The sequence below is a fragment of the Pleurodeles waltl genome, chromosome 3_1 (genome assembly GCF_031143425.1).
Source record: "Pleurodeles waltl isolate 20211129_DDA chromosome 3_1, aPleWal1.hap1.20221129, whole genome shotgun sequence".
Classification (NCBI taxonomy): Eukaryota; Metazoa; Chordata; class Amphibia; order Caudata; family Salamandridae; genus Pleurodeles; species Pleurodeles waltl.
The window spans coordinates 1,668,922,016-1,668,947,439 of NC_090440.1; positions in this window are offsets into that span (position 1 = coordinate 1,668,922,016).

Below are 25,424 nucleotides of genomic sequence, written 5' to 3' on the forward strand. Positions count from 1 at the left end.
AATGTGGCACTGTTGCAGAAAGGCAATCTTAGTGAGGGTGGTTACTTATGTAATATGCTTATTTAATAAAACATTGTAAAGGCAAACAACAACACCACACCATAAAAAAAATACATTTCTAATCAGACAGCAGAACAGGCAGGCCTAGCTCTTTGCTTTATTTCCATCTTTTTTAAAGGAGACAGCTGGGGTAGTCAGAAAGAGTTGCATGGGTAAATTAAATAATCCTTTAAATAACCTATGGTGGCAGGGTGGTCCAGGGGAAATTGAATAATTATTAACAAATTGAATTATGTTGTTGATTTGTCTGCCCTCCTCCACAGCCAGGGTGTTGTGGAGGAAATTGAATTTTATTACACCTAAGAAAATTAATGCTGTAGTGCAGCTCTGCATCTTTGGTGTATAGATGGATGGAGGAATGGAATGGATCGGATTGATGTGGATGGATGAATTAAGGCAAAATTCAGGATTAAATAAAAATGAAAATTAAAATAAATCCCAAAAAATTATTTATCAACATTGAAAGAAATTAAACAACTAAAATTCCAAAATTAAAATAAAAAAGTAAAACTAAAAAAATATTAAAAGAATTTAATTAAAATATAAAAATTTAAATTAAATTAAAATAAAAAAATAAAATTCAAAATCAAAATCAAAATGAAAATAAAATTAAAACATTGAAAAATAAAAAAATAAATATAAAAATTTAAATAAAAAAATAAATAAATAAATAAAATAAAAAAAATTACAAATAAATATAAAAATTCAATATAAAATATACAAATTACAAGAAAAAAGAAAAGAAATGCAAAAAATGAAATAAATAATGGTATGAAAATTAAAATTGAAAATAAAAGTGTGAAAATTTAAATAGAAAAATAAAAATAGAAACTTTTAAAATCAAATGATCAATAATTAACAATATTTTTATGTAAGCTTATATCAAAGACACACTGGCTACACCGTGTATGCACAAAATGGCTGCCAGCCGGCCACATGGTCAAACAACAAGGAGCAAGGAGGAAGCATGAAGAACAAAGAACGCATGCAAGCTTATGGCAAGGGACACTGGCTGGATGGACAAAATGGCTGCTAGCCAGCTACTTGGTCAAACAACAACAACAAGGAGCAAGGCGGCATGACAAACAAAGAACACATGAAAGCCTATGGCAAGGGACACTAGCTGCGTGCACAAAATGGCTACCAGCCACATGGTCAAACAACAACAACAAGGATCAACGAGAACAAAGACAAACACATGCAAGACCATGTCAAAGGGATACTGGCTGCATGCACAAAATAGCTGCCAGCCTTATGGTAAAAAACATCCTCCCATGCCATCACATATTATCACCCCACAATATATACACTTTTTGCAAAAAAAATAAATGCAAACAATAGCCAACATTTTAAATTTAATCCAATGCTATTCCTGCCCTAAATGATGTTTTAAAAACAAATACCAATTAAACATTTCTTTCCTGCACTGATGACTACTAGTACTGGCTTGGGCCGACTAGCCAAATCACACTTTAGAAATCTATGCTACATACTAAAATAATATTGCAAATGTTACAAACCTAAAAAAAAAGGTAAAGAGCTGTGCAACAATTTTCCTTTAAAAAAGGTGAAAAATAAATGAAATGCAAAATAAATACTAACTAGGCCCATACTTAAACTCCAGGCCACGTACCACTATACATTTTCAAAATCAAATTAAAGTACAAAGAAATACTGGTGTATGCCCAAGCAAATAAACAACAACCTTATTCAATAGCTTTAGAACTTACTTGTGTGATTTCCCAAAAACAAAGTCCTTAAATCTAAAGGTATATCCAGGAGTCAAAGAGAGTGATCCTTCCACCTGGAAATCCAATTAAAAAGTTATTGGTGGATGGACAGAGCACTGGGAGGAGCCTGCTGGGACAGGAACAGGAAGTTGGAGTCTCTGATACACTTCCTTCCTGTGTGAAAAAAAAAAAATTCTCGAAACATCAAGGGGCTATACCATCCGGTGAAACAAAAAAAAATAGAAACCTATGTATACAAACTTAAAGCTGATGTAATCTTACTATAAGAAAGAAAAATTACCAACAAGGAGTCAGCATCATTTGGAAAGAACTGGAATAGTGCAGCTCTTTGTTCCCCGGCTATCAATAAGAGAGGAGTGATGGCCCTGATCAATAGGAAATCAGGCCTGTTAGTTGACCTACACTCAACTGACAACAATGGACGGTGGATCCTAACAAATCACTCCAAAAATAATTCATTCCATGTCCTAAACATTTACGGTCCTAACTCTGATGGTTTGGATTTCTGGAAATCCCTGTCTGTACCTCTAAGTAACATTCTCACCGACGAGATGACAATCGTAGGTGGGGACTTTATTCTTCTGATGGATCTCACTATGGACAGACAATCAAGATAATGCAACCCTCCAAAGCCCACTAAGCTTTTCACAAACTGTGCTCATGTCTCAATCTCCAGGACGCTTGGAGGTTGCAGCAGCCTGATACCAGAGATTACACCCTTTTTCCAGCCCACACCATACATATTCAGGAATAGACTACATCCTTCTTTCTAAATCAGACACATATCTTGTAGCCCAAAGAGTCATCCTCCCAAGACTAATTTATTATCATTCTGCCATTTCTCTTTCTCTCATGGGAACCAATTCCAGACCGTCTTGCAAAATATGGGGATTCAACAGCAAGTCAATCAAAGACGTAGCCCACAAACAAATTATTGAAAATTCTATTCTGAACTATATCAAAGAGAATTAATACACTGATATTTCTCCAAATGTATTTTTATGGGACGCACTCAAAGCTACAATAAGAAGCACATTAATTGAATTCCACACCAAATTGAACAAAAAACACAATAAATGCCCTTAGCATCTTGAATCTGAGATACAAACCTTAGAATCCTCTCATTTTTCCAGCCCCAATGTACAGACTCTTTCCACCCTCAAAAATAAAAACTATGAATATGATAGAACTATAACCCCTTCGCTGCCAGGCCTTTTCCCCCTCCTTTGGCTGTTTGGGGCAGTTTTTGCTTAGGCCCTCATAAATTTATGTTCACATAAGCTACCCACGCCAAATTTGCATACTTTTTTTCCAACATCCTAGGGATTCTAGAGGTACCCAGACTTTGTGGGTTCCCCTGAAGGAGACCAAGAAATTAGCCAAAATACAGTGAAATTTTTTTTTTTTTTTTTTTTAAATGGGAAAAAGGGCTGCACAAGGCAGCTTGTGTTTTTCCCCTGAAAATGGCATAAACAAAGGGTTTGTGGTGGCAAGATCACCATCTCCCAGAGTTCAGGAACAGGCAGACTTGAATTGGAAAACCCAATTTTTCAATACAGTTTTGACATTTTACTGGGACATACCCCATTTTAACTATTTTTTGTGCTTTCAGCCTCCTTCCAGTTAGTGACCACAATGGGTGAGAAACCAATGCTGGATCCCAGAAAGCTAAACATTTCTGAAAAGTAGACAACATTCTGAATTCAGCAAGGGGTCATTTGTGTACATCCTACAAGTGTTTCCTACAGAAAATAACAGCTGAAATAAAAAAAATATTGAAATTGAGGCAAAAAAACAGCCATTTTTCTCCACGTTTTACTCTGTAACTTTTTCCTGCGATGTCAGATTTTTGAAAGCAATATACCGTTACGTCAGCTGGACTCTTCTGGTTGCAGGGATATATAGGGCTTGTAGGTTCATCAAGAACTCTAGGTACCCAGAGCCAATAAATGAGCTGCACCTTGCAATGGGTTTTTATTCTATGTCGGGTATACAGCAATTCATTTGCTGAAATATAAAAAGTGAAAAATAGCTATCAAGAAAACCTTTGTATTTCCAAAATGGGCACAAGATAAGGTGTTGAGGAGCAGTGGTTATTTGCACATCTCTGAATTCCAGGGTGACCATACTAGCATGTGAATTACAGGCCATTTCTCAAATAGACGTCTTTTTGAATCACTGCCTTACATTTGGAAGGAAAAAATGTAGAGAAAGACAAGGGGCAATAACACTTGTTTTGCTATTCTGTGTTCCCCCAAGTCTCCCGATAAAAATGGTACCTCACTTGTGTGGGTAGGCCTAGCGCCCACGAAAGGAAATGGCTCAAAACATAACGTGGACACATCAAATTTTTTCACAGAAAACAGAGGTGTTTTTTACAAAGTGGGAAACCTAGCAAACCAGCACATTTTTTAAAACTAGACACCTAGGGGAATCCAAGATGGGGTAACTTGTGGGGCTCTGAGCAGGTTCTGTTACCCAGAATCCTTTGCAAACCTCAAAATGTGACCAAAAAAACAGTTTTTCCTCTCATTTCGGTGACAGAAAGTTCTGGAATCTAAGAGGTGCCACAAATTCCCTTCCACCCAGCATTCCCCCAAGTCTCCCGATAAAAATGGTACCTCACTATTGTGGGTAGGCCTAGCGCCCACGAAAGGAAATGGCCCAAAACACGTGGACACATCACATTTTTTCACAAAAAACAGAGGTGTTTTTTACAAAGTGCCTACCTGTGGATTTTGGCCTCTAGCTCAGCCGGCCCCAGGGAGGGGCAGAAATGGCCTAAAATAAATTTGCCCCCCCAAACCCCTCGGGGCTAGAGGTTTCTGCCCCCCCCGGGGGCAGAAATGGCCTAAAATAAATTTGCCCCTTGCCCCCCCAACACCCCTGGGGAACGACCCTTGCCTACGTGGTCGCTACTCCTGCGTGACATTGGCGCAAAAAAAAAGATCCCCGGTGCCTAGTTGTTTCTGCCCCCTTGGGGGCAGATTGACCTAAAAAAAGCCGGGGCAGAAATGGTCTAAATACAATTTGCCCCCCAGGGGAGTGACCCTTGCCTAATGGGTCGCACCCCATCTCTAAAAAAACAAACACACCAAAAAAAAACACCAAAAAATTGCCCTGTCACCTAGAGGTTTCTGTCCCCCCCCGGGGGCAGATCGGCCTAATAACAATAGGCCGATGTGCCCCCGGGGGGGCAGAAATGCCCTAAAATAAATTTGCCCCCCAGGGGAACGACCCTTGTCTAAGGGGTCGCTCCCCTTGCGTGAAATTCACGAAAATAAAAAACTCCCTGGTGTCTAGTGGTTTCTGTCCCCCTTGGGGCCAGATTGGCCTCATAAAATATGGCCAATCTGCCCCCAAGTGGGACAGAAATGGCCTAAATATAATTTGCCCCCTAGGGGAGCGACCCTTGCCTAAGGGGTCGCTCCCCACCTCTAAAAAAAAAAAAAAAAAAAAACAGATCCCTGGTGCCTAGAGATCGGCCTAATAATAGGCCGATCTGTTCCCAGGGGGGCAGAAAAGGCCTTAAAAAAAATGCCCCCCCCTGGGAGCGACCCTTGCCCAAGCTTGCTGAGCTTCTAGCGCGGTGGGAGGAGGCCTCTCCTTCCCCTTCCATCCCTGCCTTGGGGGCGGTGGGGGTAGCCCCACAGAGGGAGCGCTAGCGCTCCTTCTGGGCTCTGTGCCCAGGAAGTAATGGTTACGTCCTGGGCACATGAGCACTGTGCCTCAGGACGTAACCATTACGTCCTGGGCACAGAAGGGGTTAAGCGAAGAAGCAGGGATATGGATCAATAAATACAAAAGCTTAAAATTTTGCAAGACTAATAAAGCCAGCAAAATGTTGGCATCATAATTAAAACATTAACAATATGTCAAATTTATTAACACACTAAAAGATAACCAGAACGTTATCCATATGAACCCAGATAATCGTTGAGTTCTTTATGGACTTCTATAAAACCCTATATGAAGACGATTCTAACCCTACTAAAGAGAACTGTAAAGCATATTTAAATAAACTTCAGCTCCCTACTATAACAATCTAAAAAAAACAGCCTTTAGGCTCTCCAGTAAACTTGGAAGAAATTAATTTGGCTATCAAATCTCTACAGTCACACAAAGCCCCTGGTCCCGATGGCTTCTTGGCCAACTTCTACAAAACTTTTGCCTCCTCCCTAACTCCCACTCTCGTCAACCTCTTCCATCACTTCTCAGACTGTGGTACCATCACTGGCACGACGAATGAGGCCACCATTGTAGTTATCCCGAAAGAGGGCAAAGATGTGACGCTCACTAAGAACTTTAGGCCATTCTCAGTAATAAATCTGGACACAAAAAATGTATGCCAAAATCTGCTCTAAAAGACCTGAACCCTTCTTACCTCGTGTGGTAGGTAAGACCCAGGTGGGCTTCATGAAGAACTGACTAACTAATGATAACACTTGCCTACTATGCCACGTTATTGCCAAAGCTAAACCCACAAACTCAGATACAGTAGCACTAACCTTGGATGCTCTAAAAGCATTTGATAGAGTCTTGTGGATGTGTCTTTGTGAATCCCTCCTTAAGTTTAACTTAGGCAAAACTTTCACCAAGATGATCATGGCCTTCTACAGTGGTCCCTCCACCACGGTGTGAACTGGAGGCCTCCTATTCTCCTCCTTCAAATTAGAAAGAGGGACAAGAACAGACAGCCCTTTGTCCCCCAGTTTATTTATTTTGTCGGTAGAACCTTTACTCTACAGCATCCAAAACAAGCCCCCCATTTCTGGTGTCATCTTCAACAAATCCTCAGTGAAGGTAGATGCCTATGCTGATGAGATTCTGATCATGACTGAGAAAGCTGCAAATCAGTCCCCCATCTACTTCAGGCAAAAGATGAATACGCCTCATTCCCAGGATATAAACTAAACAAAGATAAATCAGAAATTATGGGCCTAAATAACCTCTGCACTTAAAATAAAAAATTACTGGAATGCTGGAACCCAAAATGTAAAACCTGGTGGGGCCGCATTGAAATCATCAAGATAATGGTGACCCCAATAGCTTACTACCTTATTTACATGTTGACTCTTGTACTAGCTGATCGAAAACTAGACAAATTGATATCGAAATTTAACATCCCAGAATTTCTATTAAAAACCTCGCCTTCCTACTTCGCCGGGAGAGGTTGACTTAGTCAACTTCAAAAAACACCAAATTGCATTCCTAGCCAGACAAGAATTCTTATAGATCTCAACTCCCATGAAATATACCCCCACTTGGCTAACAGTCGAGAAAGAATTTCTGGGAAATATACATCGTATTATACTTTAAATGGCCAAAACAAAAATGTCTGTTCCAGCCAAATACATTATTAATGATACTAAAAGTGCTCTTCTTTAGATCGATAGTCTCCTAGAAATCCTGCTCTTTCACTCCAATCTATCCCAGATATGGTTATACCCTAAAGTTAAAATCCAAGGCAAACCAGTACACTTGCAGTCATGGGCTTCTAGAGGCGTACACTTTCTTAGACAACAGGGCACCGAAAAGATTCCCTTATCTTTCAGGGAATTACATCATTACAATCTGTTAGACTAAGGGCCTGATTATGACCTTGGTGGATGGGCTACTGCATCACAAAAGTGACAGATATCCCATCTGCCGTATTGCAAGTTCCATTATATCCTATGGAACCTGTGAAATGGTGGGTGGGATATCCATCACTTTTGTGATGGTGTAACCCATCCACCAAGGTCGTAATCAGGCCCTTAGAGTTTTACAATTTCCTCAAGCTTAAAGCCTACAGCTCTAGATCGAACTGCTGTAACAGAGACCCTACTCTCTTCATGATCATCTCCTCTTTTATCAAATATGGCAACCAATCCTCCAAATTTGATCATCTTCTAAAACCCAAATCAACATGCCTAACATATAAATTAATAAGGAAATGGGACACTCATAAAACTATCTCCCTAGTAACTGGAACCTGATCTGGAAATCGGTAGTGTCTCACAAAATATCCCCCTCCCTATCTCAAAGAAATTCTTGCTCCTACATAGTTAATTTTGGACCCCATCTCGTTTACATGAAATGTCCCTAAGATCAAACCCAAGATGCTGAAACTGCAATGGAGAGCCAGGTGACCTCTGACATCTACTTTTTTGCTGTAAATCTGTTTCCCATTTCTGGAATTGTGTTTTTTATTTCATTCATACTTTATCTGGACTTTACTTGAAAAGAGATATCCTGTCACTCATTTATGGATTTCTAGATCCACAGATTAAATCACATAATGACAGACTTCTTCTGAACATCTTACTAACAGCAGCCCACAAATGTGTTCTCAATAATTGGAAAAACACAAAGGCCACCTCCTTCAACTCATGGCTGAACTGGATCTCCTTCTTACATAGTACTGATAACATATCCCTTCATAATTACCCATTTAGATCGCAAACCAGGTTGGTCTGGAAAACATTGGATAATTATTATGCCACCACCAAACCACCTTAAACCTCCCCATCAGACAACTAAATGTACTAAGTTCCACTCCTCCCCTTGTTATCCATGTGACTCAATGTGTACTTTATCCATATACCAGGTGTGACTCTACCTCTCTCGCAATGAGTCTGCCCTCAATACTGGTATAGCACTTTAACTTCCTCATAACACTAGACTTCCAACAGACCTTTAGGTTTTCATAGACCATATGCTTCCTCTACTTAGTCTTCTTTTAATTCTACTTTATGTTACTCTTTCTTTCCTGTTTTTCATTATTGTATCATATATCACTGTACAGAAAGTCAAGAATCTTGTACTTATTTTCTAATGTGCACTATGTACCATTGGCACAAGCCATATTTTTGTTTTTGTTTTCCTTCTTCAAAGTGCTCACTAAAATACTCAGAAATAAAAAAAGGAATGCAAAAAATTCTGGAGATAAAGGGATGTTCTATTTTCTAATAATTTTTTGTTTGGACACCTCTTGCAAACCCTCCAAACTTTTTCCAAATTTTCAAATGTAACTTTACAGTAAAATACGTAAAGTGAAGCAAAGTGAGCTTAAACTTAAAATTTATGGAAAAACATAATATTTAATTTAATATCGCGTCAGCGATGCTATTGATTCACATACACTATTTCTCATTTCTCACCCCTATTTCTCAGAGACCCCTTCACATTCACTCTCTATGTTTATAGTAAATACATTTTCGTATAACACTTCATCTCAGTGGTAGCATACAATATTGTTTTTACGGTATTTAAAGTAAATATACTATAGGAGAGTGATACTTGCTTCTACTCCATGACTATGGGGCATGCAATGCCTAATTCTTGCAATTCTTTGTCAGTGGTAGTTTTACTAATTTATATAAATAAAGCTGAACATGGAATAGTCTTGGAAAGTGGAATGTCATTCATGTTCTAAGTTGTATTTTTCCTGTTATGTGGAAAGTCTACCCCTGTCAGGGAAACTAATGTTACACATGCAATGAATGAATGCATTTGTCATCTTATTTTTAATGTTACTCTTGTACATAATTGTCACAAGTACCTCATAGTTTTGTGAGCCATCCTTCTGTACATCTGAGTTCTTTAATGCTACCCCATTTTGGATATTACTCAGTGAGGATTCAGATCGTTGTAACATACTGAGACTGCAGTGGTAGCAGTAGTTGACAAACTACAATGGGTTTTTGACCATGGCTCTTATGCAGCATTGATTTGTTTGGCCTTGTCTTCTGCCTTTGATTTCTTTCCTCATGAATTGTTCATTCATTAGCTTCCTGGGATTTGTGTAAGAGGTTCAGCTTTAAACAGTATAACCAGCTACCTAAGTAATGGGACACAAACAGTCTTGTTTTTTTTGTCTGTTACAAAACGTGGAGTGCAACAGTGCTCTTCTTTGAGCACAACATTGTTCAACATCTATGTAGATCCTCTCACCAAGCTAATCAGTAACATTGTACTTTTTCGTGATGTATGCAGGTGACACTCAACTTATTATACACCTACACGGGCCAGCTCAATTAAACAAGTTATCTTAAAGTGTGCCTCGAAAGTGAGAAAATGTCAGCACCTTTAAACTTCATAAAAACAAAACTCAAGTGCTGTTTTGGGATATTGCAGGACTGTTTGAGCTGACAACTGGTAGTATCTGGATCCCGGTGAGTCTCCTATGGCAAGCACTGCTATTAGTAACCTAAGTTTCCTTATCAATGAATCTCTTACTTGTTTACCTCAAACCAATGCAAAAACCTCTATCTGCTTTCTTGTTCTAAAATCGTTGAAGAAAATTTCCCATTTTCTTCTATTAGAATGGCGTAAATTGATGCTTTATGTAGTTATGAGCTTGATACTTGAATATTCAAGTAGTTTGTAAATTGAAGCACCAAGAAAATTGATTATGAAACTTCAATTGATTGAAAACACTGCGGTTCGCATGATTTTCGGGGTAGGGAGTCAGGCACTTGTCTCTGATCACAGACACTGATCACATTCGCTTCCTGTAGAATAAAGGATTCAATTTAAACCTTTATTGGCTGAATTAGAGTTTGGCAGACGAATTACTCTGTCACAACGGTGACAGATAGCCTGTCCACTGAAATATAAATCCCATACGAAATAATGGGATTCATGTTTCGGCAAATGGGATATCCGTCACTGTTGTGATGAAGTAACCGCTCCGCCAAACTCTAAATCAGGTTCTATGTCTTACTCACCACATGGTTTTCAAATCGGAAGCTTCTAATCTACAAGGCACGTTTCTAAACTACACTTCTTACTTACCCCTTCAACTGGCAATACATAACAATCTGGTTACAACTCAGAACAGCGATAAGGGATGGCTGTGCTTTTCAGTATCTTACAGGTAAACACTGGAATAATGTTCCCTGCTTTTTAATCCTTTAAACACTGGAATAACCTTTCCTGCTTCCTAGTTATTTAGGGAGCAGGAAAGGCCATTCCAGTAAGATAACACTAATCACCTTTGGTTTAGAAAAGTGCTAACAACTCAGTTATTTAGTAAACCTGTGCTTATAGAACTTGGGGCCAGATGTAGCAAAACGGCAATTTGCGACTTGCAAATTGCGAGTCCCTGCGACTCGCAATTTGCAAGTCGCAAATTGCTATGCAGTACGGTGTCTCAGACACCGACTGCGACTCGCTATGGGGTCGCAATGACCCACCTCATGAATATTCATGAGGTGGGTTGCAAATTGCGGCCCCATAGCGAGTATAGGCACTCGCTAACATGGAGGCCTGCTGTCGTCAGCAGACCTCCATGTTCGTGACTGCTTGAACAATACAGGAAAACAAGCTGCACTTAAAAAAAAAACGAAACCTTTAGTTTCAGAATTTTTTCAGGGCAGGGAGTGGTCCCTTGGACCACTCCCTGCCCTGAAAAAATATTTGTGGGTCCAGTCACAAACTGGAAGGGGTCCCATGGGGACCCCTTCCAATTTGCGAGTGGGTTACCATCCACTTGAAGTGGATGGTAACTGCGATGCCATTTGCGACCGCGTACGCGGTCGCAAATGGTATTGCATCTCACTGCGAGTCGCAAATAGGAAGGGAACACCCCTTCCTATTTGCGAGTCGGAAATGCATTTTGCGAGTCGGTTCCGACTCGCAAAATGCATTTCTGCATAGGAAACTGCATTTTGCGACTCGCAAACGGCAAATTTTGCCGTTTGCGAGTCGCAAACAGTTTCCTACATCTGGCCCTTGATTTGGCATTAACCTGGTCAGCCAAAGACACCATTCTGGGTAACTGATTTAATAACATAATATTGGGTTGTCATATTGTTTCTGCAGTTTTATATAGCACAAATATGACCCAAAGTGATTAGAGAGCTTTACTTGAGCACTAGTTTCACTACACAGGAAAGATTACGTAATGTGCCGAGAATCACAAGATGTTGAACCTACACCAAGACTCAAACCTGGTTTCCCAGTTGCAAAGTCAGTAGCTCTGGGCATTAGGTAACATCCTCTCCCCATTTTCATATTCAGAGACACATTTGTAGTTAAGTCACCCTGTTACTCCTGGGTTGATGCGATACATCCATATTCTTTTCTTTACCTTCAACACCCAATTCTTCTTTTGGTTACCGGCCATCTGAAGGGCACCGTTAAGTACGTGGCTGAATATCTCAACTTCACCATTGCCTTATGGATGATATACTGACATACACTTCTGTTCCACACCATTACTTTGGAAAAATGACTCCACTTCTGCAGCTTGGTACTGTGTATCATTACCAGTAATTACTTTCCTGGGTAAACCTTCCCTCTGAAATAATTAATCTACAAATGCAAGAACCTTTTCTGCACTGGCTGTATCCATAAAGGTCACCTCAGGCCATTTAGAGAAGTAGTCTATAGCAGCCAAGATATATAACTGCAGTTGTCCCTTTCATTCGCCACAGGACCCATAATGTCTACCTCAATGGTCTCCCTGCTATATTGAGACACTCCACAGGAACCAGGGGTGGTCTCAATGTTACATTGGATTTGTTTGCACACTCATATTCCACACATTCCCTCACTACACGCTCTACCTCTTCATTCATCCCAGGTCACCAATATTTTTCCTTCAATATTTTCCTGCTCTTAACAATACCCAAGTGACCTTCATGGCACAATTCTATTTAGTTCCTTAGATTTTGAGGTGGTATGATTTTGTCCCTCTCAGTAATTTGTCATTCCATACAGATAAATTTGCGACAATCTTCCCCCAAAAACTCCCTCAGTTTCCAACCTCTGATAACATAACTCTTTAGTCTTTGCAGCGTGACATTGTTATTCATCGCATCCTCCCAATTCTCTGTAGTTAGGGCATTTTTCCTCCTCATCTACCAAAGCCACTTTTAACTCCTCCCAACCACTTTTACTTACTTCACACAAAGGCAAAGGAAGTCTTCTTAGACAGCCTGCCACCTTGTTCTAAGGTACTCTGTAGCTATAATCCATCTACGTTATAGACACCCTGGAAATCCTAAGGTGTGGTGGTAAATAGCCCCTCTGTACTTAGTAATGTAGTCAGTGGTATATGATCACACCTCACAAGCTGCCTCAAGCCCCATATAAAATTCCTAAAATGTTCCATCCCCTGCACCACAGCCAATGCTTCCCTTTCAACCACTTAATATCGTTCTACTGTGGGTGAAAGTGCACACAATGCAAAGGCAACAGTTGTTTCTTTGCCATCCTTATCTTTTTGAGACAGCACCACTCCAATTCCTTTGGAGCTTGCATCCGTAAAAATGATGCAAGTGATACTTTGGTCCAATCCATGCAAAGGATTTGCTTTATACAACTTTTCCTTAATAGATTCAAATTCCTACTATAAGCTTTCTAACCAATCTAATTTGACTCTATTTTTCAAAAGTTGTCTCATTCCATATGTTTCTCTTCACAAATAGCTCATAAACTTTGCATACAATTCTATTATGCCCAGGAAGGCTATCAGTTCCTCTGTGTTCACTGGCGGCACAGGAGCTTTCTGAATTGCCTTCAAATGATCTTGCTTAGGTTTTATACCATCTTTGCTCACCTCCTGACCCAAATAATTCAGTGTTTGCACCTTGAATTTGCATTTATTAAACTCTGCAGACACCCCATTCTTTTGAAACATAGAAAATACTTTCTTCAAGCAGCTATTATGCTGGGCTTTCCCCATCACAAGGATATCATCTTGGAATAAGAATAACCCCACATCACCTTTGAATAGCTCATACATAAGTTGGAATAATGCTGCCTCCGAATCTAAACCAGCTGCATCCTTATAAACCTAGAGCACCCAGAAGGTGTCATAAACGCAGTCAGAATCTTACAATCCTGGTGTAAAATAATTTGATGATATGCGGATGATAAATCAACTGCGGAAAACCATCTCAATCCCATAGTCATGTACAACGCCTTGTTAATTTTTGGTACGGGGAACCTTTCTACTACAATATTCTCATTGAGGTGTTTCAGATCCACACATAAACACATTTTCCCATTGAACTTCCTCACTACCACAATGGGAGCAATTCACTCTGATGCTCCTACTCTTTCAATAATGCCAGCATTTAATAACCTTTGCAGTTCTGCAGTCCCTCCTTCCCTTACTCTACAAGGTAAGTTGATCATCCTGTGTACTTTCAGTTTGGCATCTTTTTTCGGTATTATCATATGGGAGTCTCCCTTCAATAATCCCACCTTCCCAGGAACACCTCTGGAAACTCCTTCCCTAAGCTATTACTCATCTCTTATCCTCATCCATCACTAATATTTGCTCATGACTATTAGTATCTAAGATGCTGTCCACAGCTCACTGATCTATCCACCCTATGACCATCTTCTGCTATGTACCACTTTCCCATTACCTTTCTCTTCTTAAATTCAAAACGTACAAGTCTATATCCAACCATAGGTTGAAACTCTCAGGGGTAATATCGGCTTTGAGAAGATGTGAACCCAATACATTTTCAAATATATTCTTCCACAGCTCCTTAACCAATGTGTTGTAGGAAGATCCTAAATTTGCGATATGAGGATTTGAACCCCCCCAACATGATCTCACATACGGGTTTGTTTCTACATATCTTAAATAAGCTTCTTATAACACCAGAAGAATTCCTTCCTTTTCTGTCTATACTCAACACACTAGCTTTTCAATAGCTTTCTAATTCCTCTGCTGTAGTGCATTCACATTCTAAACTACGGCTATCATTAACGATCCTCAAATTCCCATCCTTAGGCTTTCTTCTGCACACCTTAGCAAAGTGTTCTCTAAGCCCATAAATGAAACATTTCTCATTAACTGCTGGACACAGTTTACTATATGCTAGGTGTTCAACACTACCATATTTAAAACACTTCTTAATTGGATTATAATTTTTAGATTGATATTGTCCTGTCTTTTCTTTAGCAATGCTTTCCTCGTTTGACAATTTATTTTCTTTTCCCTGTACACTTTTCCTTTGCCTAGTTTAACTTGCACTACCAACTCCCTAGAATTCTTAGGCGCTGAATTTTCACACAACATTTACAAATCTGTTAGACACTGCTGTTTTTTTCACTAGTGTAATTACTTCATCTAGTTTAGAACTCCCATATGCCCACAACCTTTCTTGAACATGCTCGTTATTAACATACATTATTACCTGATTCCTTATGAGTTTGTCATGTAAGGAACCAAATCTACAATTAATTGCTGACTGCTTCAATGCTGGTACATAGTCTTCAACAGATTCTTATTTAGCTTGTCTCATTTGAACAAATGTAAACCTCTTTATGGCAACACATTCCACTGGCGAAAAATAACTATCAAAGCCAGAAAATGCATTTACAAAAATGTCTCCTTCATCAGGAAGTCTAGGTTTCTTTTCTGTGCTGTTATACATGTGGACCTAGGAAATGCAGCAGAATGCTTTTCCCCCTTCTCTAGAGTGAATTCCTTGTCCTCTATTGTGTCTATATATTTTAAAAATTCTTTCCAAATTAACAGTGGTTCTATAGGTACTGCTAAGAACAGTTATAGAGGTGCTATTGTGAAGGTTTGCAACACATATATCTGGTAGTGCTAAGACCAGCTGTTGCTGCCTCTAAACAATACGTATATAATGTAAAGCTTTGGGTACTAGAGATGTTTGGCCTGTTAAGTCTGCATTTCCATAACGATGCTGTCAGAGTTCTTAAAAAACAATATAAGACGTTCAATGTCAGTCAATCTCACCCAATAATAGTGATCAAGTGTCAAGGGTTCACAGTGCCAGACTGAGTGATATGGCATGGGCGACACATGAGTAGAATAGCAAGGACCAACAAAGCAGGAGATGAACTAGAAATTAAGAAAAGGAAATTTGAATGATTGGATGAAGAAGACTGCAGTTTCGATAGTAATGGGGAAGAAAGAAATTAGAAGGAGTGAGAGGACGATGGAGGTAGAGATGAGCAGGAGAATGGAGAAAGGATGTATATCAGAAACAATGTGGAACGAAGCAAAAGTGGATGTATTATAAAGAAATCGGCATATCTGAATGATTACATGACATGAACGTGAAATGTATTTCATCATTAATTATATATTAATATTTTGTACCTTTCATTTATTTATTTATTATAAAGGGGGATTGGCTACAGTATATAGAATTATTAGTGTGTGAAATAATATTGATTTATTTATTTAATATTATTATTTGAGTGTAAGGTAATATTGATTGTTTTATATGTAATATAAAAATTATATATATATATATATATATATATATATATATTTGTTTTTTTTTTTTCAACGATTTCCTTAGCTTCAAAGAAGGAAAAGCACACTCCAGAGCTGGAAATTTCCCCAAAGCTTTAATGCTGAGCTCAATTTAATTCACAAAGATTACGAAAACGCCTGACGCGTTTCGGTCATTCCGACCTTGCTCACAGGCGTATCCTGTTGTGCCCTTCTCAGTGTTTATATACATAAAGAAAAAAAACTTATTAGTTGTAATAAATTAGACTTCTTTGCTTCTTTAAGTACGTACTATGAGCAGAAATATGACATCAATGTTGATTTTTTTAATTTTCATTTATGTTTGTCTTTCATCTTAGGGTGAAGATTTGGTCAGGTTCGAATAAGTGAAAGCAGGAGAGCTATTATAGTTAAACCCTTATGATTATTCGAAAGGTGTAACAAAGTGGAGCGAAGTGCTAAGTAGAAACTGGGTTATTCTTTTTGTTTATTGTTATCTCAATTATTGATAAAGAGGTGTTACACTGTTGACCAATGAATGACACTGCATGATGAGTTTAGAAATTTGATTAACACAGGAGTAGGCTGTGCAGCCATATGGCAGTTTTATCATTCATTGATCTGTTAATTTAATTGTTTTGGATGATCATTTCAGTATTGAAATTAATTAATATTCGAATTTTCTGAAGTTATTTTCTTTTAAAAAGAACATTATATATATATTTATATATATATATATATATATATATATATATATACCATTCTTCTTGTTTCCATAAGAGGACTTTTGCTTGTGATACATGTGTATATACGTATATATATATAAATATATATATATATATATATATATATATATATATATATATATACACATATATATATATATATAAACATATAAATATATATATATATATATATATATATATATACGTATATACACATGTATCACAAGCAAAAGTCCTCTTATGGAAACAAGAAGAATGGTACGAACACCAGAGTCCAGAAAATAGATGCAAATTAATTTACATTATCTTCACCAACACGTTTTGGCCGGAACCTTGATCACGATTAGTGGTCACTGAACAAACATTTTAAAGGTTACCTCACTGAACATCAATACAGGGCTAACACAACACATGTATAGAATAACAGGTGCCATCATGGAATATCTCTCATGTCCATCAATATCTCTCATGTCCATCAATATTTCTTATGTCTATCAATGTAAATCCTCTGTGCTTCATATCCAAGCACCGGCCGAAACGCATTGGTGAAGCTAATCTAAACTAAATCACATCTATTTCCTGGACTCTGGTGTTCGCACCATTCTTCTTGTTTCCATAAGAGGACCTTTGCTTGTGATTTATAGGGTAGCCGGCACCCTGGTATGGACCGCCATGTCAGTTGCCCCCTGTGTTTGCTGGATTTGAAGAGTTTATATATATATATATATATATATATATATATAGATATACCATTGTAACTTTGTTGTATTATATTTTGAAAGTAATCTTAACTGTTGTGCGAGTTAATGCGGGGTTTAAACATGTTAGTAGTAGAGTCCGTTTTCTATGGATCTTCTGGAGAGTGGCTGTGTTTCCGATGACCCTGTTGTGGAGCTGAATAAATAATTACTTACTGAATTTCACCGGTGTGGAGCGCATCATTTCACTACACACTGTACAGCCTAAATTTGCAAAGAGTCTTTTCAGTCATTAAATGCATGGATTGGTTCTACTTTCCAAAGATTCATCACAGCCTTTCTCAAAGGGGATTCGCTCGAGGATTATCTTTCTGAGAGGTATCTAGAGATACACAAGTGGCTTCTTTCATCCTTCACTGCTCTTATGCTCAAGAAAATGTCTGTCCAGCATTTTCGGCCTAGATATCTACTTAGGTTTTGCATCCCTCTTCATATTGATATGCCTTTGCTACTGCCAAGACCTTGGTATCCACATAAGCATTGCAAATGAGATGTGGCCTCAAACCTCAGGATCCATGTTCTTGTTATATATCAGTGAGCAAGAAACCTGGTGTAAGGGGGGTAGGCGAGGAAGCCATCTTTATTAGGATGCTGTTATATGTAGCTTAAAAATACTGTAGTGGACACAGCAAGGATTAATAGTGCCACAGCTATTGTATCAACAGGCATATTTAATTGGACAGATTTCATGCTGCCCTTTTTTTTTACATATTTCACACTTACTTGCTATGGCCAGTAATATTAGTAGTTGTTTCTTAGCTTTTGCAGCCAAATATTGTTCTTGAGTTTCCTTACTTTGACAATACTACCAGAACTTAGGTTAACTGCCTACTTGTGATAGCAAGATAATCTAGGTATTTTGTAATCTCTGTCTTACAAGCCTGTCTCTTATTTCTTTATAATCGGTGACTTGTGACACACTCAGTCAGTGACTTTAAAGCAATCACCAGAGCCAGCAGCTGAGGTCAAATCAGCTGTTTAAACAGCAACAGTTGCATTTCTTTCTTCTGCTCTGTTTTCTAGTTCATTTTTGACACTCCTAAGGTAGACTACAGCCATGTTAGAATATTTCTGTATATTTTTCCTTTATGGTTTTTTTAAAGACTTGTATAAAAACACATTAAAAAATATATTTTTGCAACAAGTATCTAACAGATCTTTTATGTGCTTAATTTTGCACTAGAGATTCTATTATGCTATTTTTAACATTGTTGTTTGCAAACGTGCTCTCTCTTATATGAAAGAGCTACACATGAAGAATTTAAGTGGCTTGTGAGATGATGTGTGTAAGGAATAAAGTACATACCCACTGACATACATTACAAGGATATTGCAAGTCACCTTGGAGTTCCCTAATCTTTTAAAGGAACTCAGCCTTTGGCCTCGTTCCTCTAGAGGTCATGAACTCTTTGGTGTCTTGTCATATCCTTATAATGTATAGCAGGGGATACTTATTTCCATTTATAACACCAATACCTAAATAATCCAATGAGCACAGATCCTGTACACTGTGTCTATACTTTAATGTCCAGCTTCAAAATTTGAGTATCTTTGATAGAAATATTACCCTCCCAAAGCCCTAAATTACTGTCCAGTCTCACTTTCTGCTAATAAATCAAGCAATGTTGTCACTGAAATAAAATTATTTAGGATTGCCTGATAACTGTGGGAGTATTAAAAAAAATGAACTGAATATGCATGCCTCTGGACTGAGACTGCAGAGACGATTTCTAGTTCCAGGAAATTAAGTGTGGGTATGTGCCACTGGACTGCACAAGATAAAGTAGCATGCCATGCTTAGAGCATGGGATGTATATATAGCTGCCATGATGAATCCCACTATTGAGAGATGTTTATGTTACAGAAAAATGAAATTAAAAGTAAAGGTCCTCCAAGATCTTATGTCTGGAGCAACGTGCTGAGACAAATATGAGCTTTCCACTGTTAGAAGACCTGACTGCTTAGCCATGTCTGATTGTTTGAAATATCATACTGTGAACAAAATATGTATGTTGCTTGAGCAATATATTCTTCATGTTGTTTTAATGGCAATGTTGAGTTTTATCATGTCAGCGGTTTACAACGCCATAAAAGGATGGGTCAAGGGTAGGGGTAAGCAAAATGTAGATTTCACATACAAAGATTTGAATGTATACATAAATGTATGTATGTATGTATGTACAGTTGTATGTATGTATGTTTGTATGGATATGGTATTTCTATAGTGTGAACATAGCCAAATGATGGTGGAATGCTTACAGGGTCAAAGTTAAGCATAACGACTATGAGTGATAAAAGTGGTAGCTGGGTTGCGGAGGGTTGATGCTTTGAGATTTAGTGTTCTTTAAAGAGATGAGCCTTCAACTCCTTTCTAAATTAGACCAGTACTGGGTAGGTTCTGATGGATAGGTGATGTTGTTCCAGATCATGGGTGCAGAGAAGGAAACGGCCTGAAGCCTTGTTTTAAATTTTTTACACTCTTAGGCCCTTATTACGAGTATGACGGTCAACAGACAACCAGACTTATGATGGCAGTTGGACCGCTGCGGTTGTGTAGGTCCAACCACCACTTTACGAGGTTGGAGGGCCGACCCCCCAAAGTAACGCGGCCCCCCCAGGATCTCTGATCATGATGAGATGGCAGTGGTGCAGGTTGTGATCAGCCAGGGCAGAGCTGAATTCAGCACTGCTGCTCACAACCTTGTTCTCCGCTACCCTTTTCATGGTGTTTCAAACACCATGAAAAGGCTGGTGAAGAACAAAATCTGGGGGCCACAGGAGGTGCCTTCACTGCCCATGCCCATAGCATGAGCAGTACAGGGGCCATCCTGCCCAGCACCCTCGAAATGCACAGTCTGCTGTGCAGATAATGTACATTTTGAGGGTGCTTGTGCCACCTGCATGCAGCAGCATTGCCACCGGCTGCATTATGAGCCTGTGACAGTGCTGCCACACCTTTCTCACTGGGATGATGGTCAGCCCAGTGGGAAAGTCATAATAGAGCCGGTGGAGAGACCGCCACCTCAATGGCAGTCTCCTCACCAGGGGTCTGGCAGTCAGCAAAACTCGTAATCAGGCCCTAGGTCTTCAGTCTGATCATGTTCTGACTGCGGGTGTGCACAAAGCCACCAGGGATGGTGGGCTTGTGGTGCAATATAAGCAGGTACTGGTCATAATTTCAATGCAGATTGTTTTGAAGATAGTTGCTCTTACGGGGTGCCAGTGCGGAGCCTCAGTGGCCTCAGAGCAGGGTGTTACCAGCATCCAGATGCAAGAGTATAAGCGCTTCAACAGCAGTTTTGAAGTCAATTTCTGGCAGTAGTTTTTACTCTGAATTGTTGATAATTCTTTTCTTGAAGGTGAGTTTGCTGATCAGGTTGAATCTAAGTGACTTCGCATTCAGTAAGGGTTGGAGACTGAAGCAGTCAAGATTCATGCAATTGATCCAGGATTTTACTCTTTCTTGTTCTTTGTAAATAACCGTAATTCTGTCTTGATGAGATTGAGCTTCAGGTAGGTGCTGGCCATCCAGTCTGAATGATATGTAAGCAGTGTTTGAGTAATTTGATGTCTGTAGTAGAGGAGACTTTCAAATACAGTTGTATATCATCAGCATCTTGTTGAATCTTGATTCTGGTGTCTGTGAGTAGTGCACCAGGAAGATTCATGTAAATGTTCAAGATGACAGGAGACAGTATGGAACCATGGGAGACCCGCAAGTGAAAGGGATAATTTGTGACCTTGAATTGCCCATGTGAAAAACTGGTGATGGTTAGAAATGGAGGAGCAGAACCAGTGAAAGACGTTGCCGGTAAATCGGATCTGAGACCTCAGGGTGCATATGAGATTGGGATGGCCAGTAAGTTCGCAGGTAGCTGAGAGTTCCAGTAATTGCAGGAGGCAGGGGTCATCTTCAATTAATTAAATATTGGGTACTTAAAAAGCTATGGAGTCTTCCCACAATAGATCCTCTATATAAGATGCTATATAAGACTATAAATGAAATGAAAACATTCTTATTCATACCATAATATATTGATAACGTCATTTGAATTAAAACTGATGTTTATGTATTAACCTGTCTACATTCTGACGAAGACGTGAAATTGCATAACCAAAATTATGGGTTCATAGTCAATAATGTAATATGAATAAAATTACTGTAGAGGGGAGTCTAATGATAAAATCGCGGAAAGGTGGAAAAGGCACTCAATTAAAGGATTGCTCTACATCCTGTAGAACTCACTGTCAAGATGTTTAATCTATTAAGAATAAAAATGCTTCTTTTAGATATTGTTAATTGGTTTGTGATGCCTTAGATGCATCATGTAAATATAAGTACCATACCCCATACATACCATTAGTCTGAGTGCGGTATTTACTGGATCTGCAAATACCTAATTTTCCAAGTGTTTTTCTTTGAAATGAGGCGTGACAGGTGGAATTGTTAAATAATGCATCGAATTCCACATGTTTTGTCTATTTTCGGCTAATGTTCACCTACCCCTAATAAGTTAAAATCGATTTAGCCTGCATTAATCGGTCAGGGAAACAGCTAGGTGTGATAACTTTCGCACAACCCAGCTCGTAATCAAAGGCTTAAAAAGACAGTTTTACTGCTACTTTTGGTGAATTTCTTTTATCTCAATTTAAAATGTGCATCCTTTGCAAAAAAGGCTGTGAGACTTTTGAAGAAAACTTTGTGGAGATAAACCGTGAAGCATCACTCACCCCTAAACATTAGTGGAACGCGATCAGGGCCCATTTGTGAAGAAAACATGACAATTACCCCTATACTAAACCGGTAACAGAGAAGAGGCCGAAAACGTATTTCAAATGTATATCCTACCTAGGACACTCGCTTCGCCTCGACTGTCACAAATAATAGATTGCAAAGGCTATCTGAGTGACATGTTATTTCTAAAATTACAGGTTGCTGCTAAGACTAAATGTACCCTTTCTCTAGCACAGTGCAATGTCCTTGCAGACCTCACGCTTCTCAAACATTTGATGTAAGTTTTGTACCACACTGAAAGCCAGGCACTCATAGGGAATGTTTGCCTTCACATTACGAATATTATAATGGGTCCCACAAATCACCTGGACATTAATAGGATGAAATCACTTACTGCCATTGAAAGCATATTTTTTTCTCAGTTGGTGTCCTGGATGCACCATGTGTGCTGTCTGTAGATCCTATCACAAAGGAGGAGTCTTGAAATATTGCAAATCCGTAATGTGTCTGATGTTGTTGCTGCAGTTTGTTTAATGTATTTACCTATCTTTCCCGATAAGATTTTGACTGCCAAATGTGGAGTAATGGTTTAACTGGAATAACAAAATGGATCTGGTTTTGTTTGATGCTCTTCATCTGTTAAAATCATGAAATAGGGTGCCTTTCTGCAGGATATGGAATACTGTCATACTGACATATGGGACTTAAGAACAGGTGGAATTAACGTAATAGTTAATTGATGAGAAAAAATAGATGTGTGTGTGTGTATAATATGCACACACACACGCACACACACAAACACACACACACAAAACAGAAGAGAGAACTCTGTGTAGTTCCTAAGTTTAGATGTCATCTTGTGCCTGGAGTGGTGAAAGGCTTTTGTCATTTTATATTTCGGCAAGGATGGCACTTGGGCAATCCTATGCTTAAAGATTTTGCTGTACATGGATGGCACTGTGCTAATCCTATGCTTACAAAATTTGCTTGAAAAACAGACATTTGAGGTGAGCAAATTTAGAATGTCACTGGTGTTGCAAGGTGCTCCTTACTGGAGCTGCTCTCCACCTACACATGGGAACTACCCTGATTTCTCTCTTCTGTTTTGCATAATTTATGCATCCCTCTAACCCTGAAAGGGTTTTGCTTTGACTTATCATGGGTGCTCCCTTGTGTCTGGACAAAACTAAACCTCTCTGAAGAGATGTAATGACATCAAAACAAGTGTCAGGGGTTGATTTTGCTCATTCCAGGTTGGCTTGGATGACACTTTACCAATCCAAAACTGTCATACTGTGCCTGGAGTGGTGAAAGGCTTTTGTCATTTTGCAGCTCGACAAGGATGGCACTAGGTCAATCCTATGCTTAAAGATTTTGCTGTACAAATGGCAAAAGACTTTGTCGCTTTCTAGCTTGGAGTGGATGGCGCTGTGCCAATCCTATGCTTAAAACTTTGCTAGAAAAACAGATTGTCGCTGGTGTTGCAGGGTGCCCCTTACTGGAGATGATCTCCACCTAAATTTGCGACCTATCCTGAGACTTTTTGATGCTTCTTTTATTGAATAATTATAAATTTAGAGCTAGTTACACCCTGAAGCATTTCCATCCCCCGGACCTTGATCACAGGTATGAAACTCTTTAGTCTCCTATCCCTGCTTATGTCATCAACTAATAACGTTAGTCCCGCCAAATTGTCCCACTGCCCTCTGGGATAGGTAGTTCATTGAGTTCTTAGACTGTGATTGTTAAAGAAGCGAAAAATTAGCAGTCTGAAGTTTCTTCATAATTCATTTAAGGACCCATTGCCAACTTCACCAGTATTTAAGAAACTGTACATTCCTTTTCTTTTCATTTTACAATGCATGAAGCTTCCCTATCTTATGAAATGGGAATATGCTTTCTAAGTTTAGCATCTGTCAATTCCATTTATTCTGATATGTAAGTACTCTCAATCATGTTTTCCACTTTGAAACTTCCTTCTCATTCCATTCATCACTTGAAGAATTGCACCATGCATTTTTAACCCTCTAGTGGGTTGGCAATTAGATATCCCATACATGATATTATCGCTGTTTGCACTATTCACAACTTTTTCTGATGGTTGGGTCATTGCTCATTTCATTGTCATTTCATTTTAAAAGGTATTTTAGTCATTTCTGGAATCTTCCCAGCTTAATGTTAAATTTAGAATACCACGTCAACCAATTTATTATCTCTGGTATAAAGGGCATTTAGCACTTTTTAAAATGCAATTATTCTTTCAAGCAATATTGAAATTGTTCCTTATCTAATAAAGTGCAACATGTTTTTAGATTCTACATCACCAATCTATTTTCTCTGATATTAATTGCATTTATGACCTTTAAAGTGCAATTTTATCTTTGAAATGTATTACAGTTTCCACTGTTCTCTCTCTGATGAAATTCTGTAAGTACCATCCAAGTTGGAGTACCCATTCTTCATATCATATTGCGTTCAGTATTCCTATTTACTTCTCATTACCAATATATACTTGATGAATGGTCTGGTGACATTTTTTTCTTTAATAGTTTCAACAATTGCACAACGTAGTTTGTGCCCTCCAGTGGGCTAGCATTTTCAAGTACTCCATATTTAATGTTGTCACTTCTAACACTTTCTGATGGTTAGGTTGATATTCCCATCTATTTTTTGTTCTTCCCACTGTTATCTCTAATGTTTTAAATTATTCCACCATTGCTTTGTTTTGGCCTTACATGGACATACATCCTCACTTTTTCAAGCATGCCATGTAAGATATCACTATTCTTACCTCTTTGATGATTCGCTTGATGCTTTACTGAGCTCTAGGTCCTATAATGGGCTGCCACTTAATACCTTTAATTTGTCAATCCTATTTCTGATACATTTTGAGTCTTGCTAATAATAATTTCTGGTGTATCTCCAATCATTTATCCTTCTGCTTGTGTACATCAAGTTCTTCATCCTGATTGAGGCGCCCGGTGCCAAGCTTCATAATGTCTTTATATATCTTGACTCTCTTTGTCTAAGCATTTTTTCTCTGCTTCCCCCCCTTTCTGGTAAAGATATTGGATCAATAGTTCAGTATCTCAGATCTTCCCATTTGCTGTTATGTTGGAGTTCCATATGTTAGGCTACTGCATTGCTTCTATCTCTGTTTGTAGTTGCACGTAT